The sequence below is a fragment of the Myotis davidii genome, unplaced genomic scaffold (assembly GCF_000327345.1).
Source record: "Myotis davidii unplaced genomic scaffold, ASM32734v1 scaffold123, whole genome shotgun sequence".
Lineage (NCBI taxonomy): Eukaryota > Metazoa > Chordata > Mammalia > Chiroptera > Vespertilionidae > Myotis > Myotis davidii.
The window spans coordinates 4,279,473-4,287,672 of record NW_006295391.1 but is presented as its reverse complement, the minus strand read 5'-3'; the positions used below and the strand labels follow the sequence as shown (position 1 = coordinate 4,287,672).

Below are 8,200 nucleotides of genomic sequence, written 5' to 3'. Positions count from 1 at the left end.
ATTCATATTCTCTGTTCCAAGAATAAGACTTTTGCATGGTTCTTTAAATAATCCCATCTCCATTTTTCAAAACCATCTTATTTTGAACTAGATATTGTTTTGCCTGCTGAGTAGAGGGGAGATCAGAACAGCATCTTCAAACTAAATTGAAATGGATAATGATATATTACTCATGAAAAAACAATTTTTGTGCACTTTCATCAGTCAGGATAATTTATTTTATAAAAAACTCTGCCAAGAATTTTATATTGACATATCCATATAACAATACAACTATAGAGTTTGGGGAGTAGAGTTGGATCTCAAATTTAACTGGTTTTAAATATTAATGACTTTAATTCTTAAATCTTGTTGTGTGTTTATAATACTGCTACACTGCAATTATTTCTGCTATTTAAAACAGACAAACAAACAAAAAACTATTGATACTTCCTAAACCTTACTGAGAATATCCCATTGGCTCTGGATATTAATCACAAGTGCAGCCACAGTTAGTTAGCATATGTCTGTTGGTTCATACTAGGTACATATTTGGAACACTAATTTCATATTGCTGAGTGCTATCATAACCATTCTGGTAAGTGTCTGTTGAATTATTAGTCTTAAAACCAGTCTGTATACCAACAGACACGAAATGACTTTCAAAGCACAGATGTAATTTACACTACTGTAAACAACATTTTGCATTTTTGCCTTCAAATTTCTCTGAAGCAGACTAAAGTAACCTCTGTTATGATTTTCCCTGTATACAAAAGTACTAATTCCACCCCTTTTTATATGAACAATGCTGTGGTCATCCTTCATGCCTCCTCTACTACCAGAATGACCAGAACCTCTGTCTTTGACCAACTAAAGCAATTTGGGATTAATTGCTTGATTGGCTTCAGAAAGTAAAGTCACTTACTGGCTTTATGTTAATAGGTGTGAAGAAAGTATTTTAGTACTGTGAGCAGTTCTTCCAATTAGATGAATATAACTTTCTGAGTAGTCATAATTGATGAAAAAATTTACATCTTCCAGAGGTAGCCGTCTGAAATCATATCTGTAGCACTCATAATAGGAACTTTTCCATGTTGGAAATAATTTAGAACTCATCATATTTGTCTTAACTCCTGTCACCATGGATGCCTATGAAAGGCCACTCTCTTCTCATTTGTCTGATAAGCTCATCACAATTTTTTGGTTTCACAAAACGATGATTTTATTTCCCTTTTACTCAGATCTATTTCATTAGTCTCCATTAAGTTTATCTTTCTTGTTTATGTCATTATTTGCACCCACAATCTGAAAAATAATGTTTTTTGCTTTGGTGTGCTACAGTTTATCCTATATAATAAAAGGCTAATAGGCAAATTGTCCCCTGGGAGTCTGACCAGGGGGTGGGGCTGGCTGGCCAACCACCTGCAGCTCCTCCCCCTGGCCAGCCCAACTCCTGATTGTTCCCTCATCTGAGCACAAATTCTTGCACCAGGCCTCTAGTAAAAACATACTGTTTCAGGGAGCCTTCAGCAAACTGCCTTACTTCATTTGGTCAAGTTACACTCTACTTAAAGGTTTGTCTGTCAGGTCTAAACTAATGCATGGTCTTGTATGGAGTGTATTCCATATCAGGAATTTCATATAATTTATCAAAGGAAACGTAGGTCTTTTTCCTTAGGTTGATTTTCTCCCATACTACAAGTCAGTCTTCCTGGTGTTGCAATACAAATTTACTAACCTCTCTCCAAATTACACTCGTGGTGTCTTGGAAGCAGCATCACCATAGACACAAGTAGACTGCAAGCTGAATGTTTTATAGTTCCTTTACCTGTTGGTAAGTTCCTCAGTTGGCGCCAGCACCAAGAAACCAGGACCATTCTGTCTCTCTTTCTTTCCCAGTCCCTCTCTCTCTCTCTCTCTCTCGTCTAGAAATGGCTAATGATCGAATCCATCTGAGCTACTCCAATTGTATCCAACTGGTTTGGAGCAATTGGAGAGCCCTGAGCCTGAGTGACAATGAGTTCAGTAAAGTTATATATTGCAGATACATCCATGACATTTATAATTTAGTTTGCTTCATAGAAATGCAGAATTGGCTTTGGGCATTTATGGCCTCTAACTGAAATGCCCTTGCTTCTTTGGTGTGCTTTCACCTCTGTGCTATTTCTAGCCAACCTAGTGTGATCTTGATAGAAATTCTCCTCAAATTTGGGAGTCTCATCAAAATTCCTCCTCTTTTTAACTAGTTTCTTCCCAGGGCCCATACTTATTTCCAGATCGGGGTTCTTTCTGACCTCCTCCTAATTAAGTAGCATTAAATCTTTTTTCTTTGGTTCAATCTTGGTTATCCAAGTAAGCAAACGTGATGTTAGTGGTTTGGTTGGTGCGGAAAAGTTTGGGAGAGTCTATGATGAATCCCTGGAGGTGGCTTAGGTAAGAGTGAAGCCTTCCGGGGATGGGGGTGGTGATGGCTAAACAACAGTGAAAAGAATTGGAACCACAAACTAGAAAAATACATGAGATTATTATTTTTTATTGATTTCAAAGAGAGAGGAAAGGAGAGACACAGAGAGAAAAACGTCATTGGCTGCCTACCTCCCACACCCCAAATGGATATCAAACCTACAACATGGATATGTGCCCTGAACAGGATTTGAACCTGGCAGCCTTTTGGTACACGGGAAAAACTCACCCAACTGTTCCACACCAGCCAGAGTAGTTATTGTATTTTTCTTTAAAAGGATTTGTAAGTACTTTGTTGGTCTTTGAATTATTGTATACTTGATGAAGTTTGCCTGTTGCCTTTAAGGTTGAAGGATCACTGGCTTTCTTATTATCATAATTATTATCAAATCATTAAAAGTATTAGAATTTTAATATGGATTTCTAGTGGCTGATAAATGATATAATGGTGTGTGTGTGTGTGTGTGTATACAAGATTTGCCCAGAGTGGGGTCATTTGGGTGAGCATAGATCTTAGAGCATCAGAAATACCTTATTGTTATGGTTTATCCTTCTTTATATCTTTACAACCTCTTCCCCCCAAAGGGAAGCCCTCTTCTAACTATTTGAAAACTACAGTTTGTTAAACCTGTGAACTTATTTTACAAGTAATCAACAGAGTATTTTCTTAACTCACAAATAAATATTTGAGATGCTTTGTGTGTGTATTTTTAATAGCAACAAGGCTGTGTCTTCCTTTGCAAAGTTAAGTGAAGGGAGGGTGAATGAATTTAATTGTTACAGATGGCCAATCTGAACAGTTCAAGCAAACATTATCTTTTCTTCAGTAGGAAATTTTTCTGCTTGAATTACTCTGGTAATTGCCTCAGAGCTGTACTTTACCTGAGTAGGCGGTCTTCAGCTGTCTCCATATATTCACAGTTAAATTAGACCTGACTGTAAGACTCAGCCTCTCAAGGATTTCATGAGGAATTTGGAAGGTTCAAAGGGTTAGATAGAGCCTGGTTGCTTGGCCATTAAATGATAAAATGACAACATTGTAGTTTTAACTAAGGTATGTGCTCCTCTTGCTGGTGAAAATAGGATTCTTCCAGAGTTACAAGAAAAGCATTATGGGGACCCAGGCATAGAAGTGTATGGTATGGTGGCAAGATTTATTGAAGGATAAATAAACTTAGAGTAACTAGACTTATTGCCCCCAAGTACCTGGTGACTGCTACCAGATGGCGCAGCTCAGTTCTGCTTCGGAATAAGTACAGTCTCTGGGGCCAGAAGCCTGCACTTGTCTTCACCTAGCCCAGGGGGACCAGGGCCCAGAGACTCTGCGCCGTTGGCCTGGCATTGGCAGGGCATCCAAAGCTGCCCTAGTTCAGTTTAGTTCATGCCAAAGCTTAGTGTCTGTCCCTGTCTTGCTCACTTAGTCTCTTCCTGGGCTGCACTCCACAGAAGCTTGGGCCCACGTGGCTGCCGCCCACTGTGCTGCAAGGGGTCCATGCTTGAAGCTACGTGGCTACAGTGGAGAGAGAATGTACCTGAACAGGCTAATGAATGGGCAAAGGTGTGCTTCCCAGATGGGCCTTTGTTAAGCTTTGATTATATTAGCTTGGGCTTGAGAAGGAGTAAGCTTTTTGTCAAAGTAACCAGCCTCTGTCCTGATCCTTCCCTGGCTTGTGTTGGGTCCTCTGCCTATTGGATAGACCCTCTCTAATCCCATCTTGCTCCCAGGGTTCCCAGGATAGACTCCACCTATTTATGTCATAATTTTGGCGCCTATTGCACATGCCTCAAAGTTTTGCCTCCTCATCTGGTTCCTACTGTACATGCATGCAGCAGAGGAATGTCCCCTTTATTGTTTACTCCTCCCTACATGAGGGGATAGAAGGATGTTAGTCTCTTTGGCAAAGATTCAGCTATCCCCTGGGGAGTCTGAAGCTGTATACCAGACTAAAGCCTGATTAAGTGTAACTTCCAGACTCAACCAAGCCCAGCCAGGGTAGCTAGCTCCCTTCTCTTGTTAACTCCTAGCTGCCTACCCTACCACTCCCATCTAGGTTTTCTGTTTGTTAGTTTTGCATTTTCCAGTCTCTTGAAATGTATTGTCTTATCATTAGAAGTATGAAAAATAGTATTTTTTTTAAGCAGGGGACACAATATTCTGCTAAAGCTTTGTATTTGACAAAATTTAAATAAGTGAAGGGAGTGGTGACCCTGACTCCAGCCTGTGTACTTTCGAACCTGTGATATCATTTAGCAGCGGAAAACACCCCAGGAGCTCAGAAGCAGAACTTCAGAATCAGCTCTAAGAGAGATTGTGCTGAAGGTTTGCTACTATGGATATTAGTTGTTGTTTTTGAAAGATGATACTTCATAAAACACAGTTTCTTTTAAAAAAGAGATTTGAGGTACAGGCTAATGGCTGATATATGGATGATACTAAAATAAGAAAGAATATTATAGCAGTCAAATGTAATTTTTCCTACTCTAAATTGCACTTTCACTCCTCTGTGTAGTCTCTTTGGGGATTGAACTTGAACATCATCTATAATATGGAATTGCTTGTGAATCGTAGCAGAATGTTAGTGTCTGTAAGCCATTGTTTCACCGCATCTTTTAACTTGAGGGTTTAGATGTTAACCTCAAAATAAAAGTCCAAAGTGAGAGAAAACAAGTGTTTATTTGAGATCCAAAAGAATAGCTTTTCAGGAAGCACTCATTCAGAGAGAAACCCAAATAGTGTTCTGATTTGGAGGTTAAGCAAAGGGTATTTATGAGAAAGGGAAGGAGAATACTTACATAAATAGAGGAGAGAAATTTATGTGGGTACAGATAAGCTAAAAGGGTGATGCTAATTCTAAAGAACATCCTTAATTTTCAATCTTGTTGCTTTAATGTCTGCTTTCCTGTTAGCTTTATAAACAATTGTTTGTAATACAGTGCTGCTATAGGCTCAGTTCAAAGGTCATTTTGCCCGATTTTAACATTCAAAGGTTTGAGGAGTAAAACAGTGCAAGGCAGTTATATTGGAGGGCACCCCAGACTCCATTTTGAAGTGGCTCCGTTTACATTATTATTGGTTTTTTTTACAATTCTGTAGTTCTTTTTAGCAATTTTTTTTTTTTACAATTCTGTAGTTCTTTTTAGCAGTCTTAATCGGAATACCATAGTCCTGAGTCAAACCAATCAATATGAAATCTATTTCACCCATGATAAGCAGATGACTAGCTCCATTAACATCAGCAAGTGCTGCTCTGGAGAAATAAGGGAAAGCTGTATTTGCTAGTGATTTTCTTACCATGAAAATTGCCTATGTCATGCATTTCAGAAACTCAATTTGAGCAAAGGTTTCTCAGGGAAGAATATAATAAATAAGCAGAAACAGAATTTGGAACTTGAACCCGGACAACTCCAGATAGTACAGCATAGAATCAAGTTGATAAGAGGGAAAAGGTGAGAAAAATAGGGATGCCTTCACACACATTTTCACCTGCCTGTAAAAGTAAAGAAAAAGAAATGGTGAGGAAAAAAGATTTTCCTTACCTTTGGATGAAATTATAATCACTGGTAGCAAATCTTGGAGAGCTTTGAAGACCTCAGAAGTGCCCTGAGGTTTACAGCAATTGCTTTGCGATGTTTTAAGTTCAGAGGTATTTTAACCTTAACACCACATTTCAGGAAAGCCTTGTTCTTTTGATAGTTTAGTATCTTTAAAATGGCTTTCATTGTTACAGTAAAAATATACTGTGGTGATTTGTACTGCGTAGGAAAATCTAATGTTTCAGTAAGTAGATTCTGTTTTCTGTTTGAAAGCTCTAAAAAAGAATGTGCCCAGGCTTTCTATTTATTTATTTATCTCTGGAGGGAGGAAGAAAATTTCCTCTACCCTTCAAGTTTCTTTAAGCTGGTCTAATAATTAAGTTTACAAGAGATACTAACAAGAGAATATAACCCAAATTAAATTACATGCATGTGTATGGGAACTCCACATACATGAAAAAGTCAGAGGCACCCCCCCACCCACCCATGGATGAGAGGTTCAGAGACAGAAAAATAAATGAGATATATATGACATTCTGAGGTAAGGATGAGCTAAGGCAACTAGGGGCTTCAAGGGGAAGAAAGATTATTCACAGGACAATAAGAAGAGCAGATTTCAATAATTGGAAAGTTTGCCTTATCCTATAGATAGGCTATGAAAATTATTTTTGGTGATAACTCTTATTACAGGCAGGTTGAGGGTGGGGTAGAGGGAGTCAATGTGGAAAAAACAGGGGCTCCTGTAATGCTCTCAACAATAATGATAAATTTGAAAAAATATATGTAAATTATGTAACTTTATAATACATATGTTTATTATAAAGTGAAAATAAATGGGTCAAAAGTAGACAAAAGCAAAAAAATAATTGTGACAGTAATAAAAATATAGTCATTGACATATAAGAAGTACAAAAGATTTTCAATTTGACAAGAAACCATTGCAGAAAGAATTAATGAATTGCAGGTTAGCACTCAGGAATGAATCCAGAGCATAGCACTGAGAGATAAAGACAAAATAAATATAATGGTGCAGTTATAGTAGCTTATGAAATTGATTGCAAAATTCTAATATCTACCTAAAACATGTTCCAGAGAGAATGGGAAAAGTAACAGAAATTTAGTTTGTTAAAATATAACACAAAAATAAAGAAATAACAGTTTAAAAATTAATGTGATGGTGGGAGAGAGGGAGGGAGAGGGGGAGGTGGGTGTAGGTGGAAGAGGAAATAAGGGGGACAAATGGTGATTTAAAAAAAATAAAAGAAAGTAAAAATAAATTCATATAATTTATTTTAAAATAAGAATTTATTATATTTACTTCATTATTTTTTTCATTTTATAGGCATATTTATATCTATCTATAAACCAGAGAGTTAGAATTAGAAATACATTGACTCATATTTCTGTAATCTTCCAATTCCTTGTTATAACTCTTATCCTTAAAATTCCAGGATTCATCCCTTATTCTATTATGAGAAAAAATTACACAGTTTGTTTACTCTTTCTGATATTACTGTATGACCTGAATATGTAATGCCCTTATAGAAACATGTAATAAATTCAAAAGGAGAGATATCAAGGTAAATCAACATACAAATCAAAAGCTGAGTATTATGTCCCAGTATTTGCTGGAATACAGCTAGATAGAATGTTGATAGGTGTCCCAGTGAATTATGAAAAGTTACTAGGTCTCCAGAAAGCAAAATTTAAAACAAAAAGTATAACCAGTGACTATATCTGCATAACCTAATATTTTCAAAGGGAATTTAATAATCTAATAACTTATCAATGGTTCACATTGAGTGCTTATTTAGTGAGAAAGAATATAAAGATATTCACATATCTTAATATGTATATATCTATATCTAGGGATAGCTATGTTTATATATCTGTTTCTATATATATGATAGATATATTAATATGTTTGTATATCTATATAGAAAGAGATTTATTATAAGCAATTGGCCCTCACCGGGGATTGAACCCACAACCTAGGTATGTGCTCTGATTGGAAATTGAACCCCCAAACTTTTAGTGAAAGAGACAATGCTACAACCAACTGAACAGCCCAGTCAGGGCAAAAGTGTGCCAAGTTTTATACCAGTAACCAGACTCCTCACATGCAACTTTAAGTATATGGTGATCAAATGCCAAGTTTTATACCAGTAACCAGACTCCTCACTTGCAACTTTAAATATATGGTGATCAAACCCTAACCAGTTTT

The 8,200-nt window shown here is 36.9% G+C and overlaps 1 pseudogene; it reads right to left on the bottom strand.

Annotated features, from left to right (window-relative positions):
• Window positions 1-491: 491 nt before the first annotated feature.
• On the bottom strand, window positions 492-1,198 carry LOC102762280 (annotated as a pseudogene).
• Window positions 1,199-8,200: the final 7,002 nt, after the last annotated feature.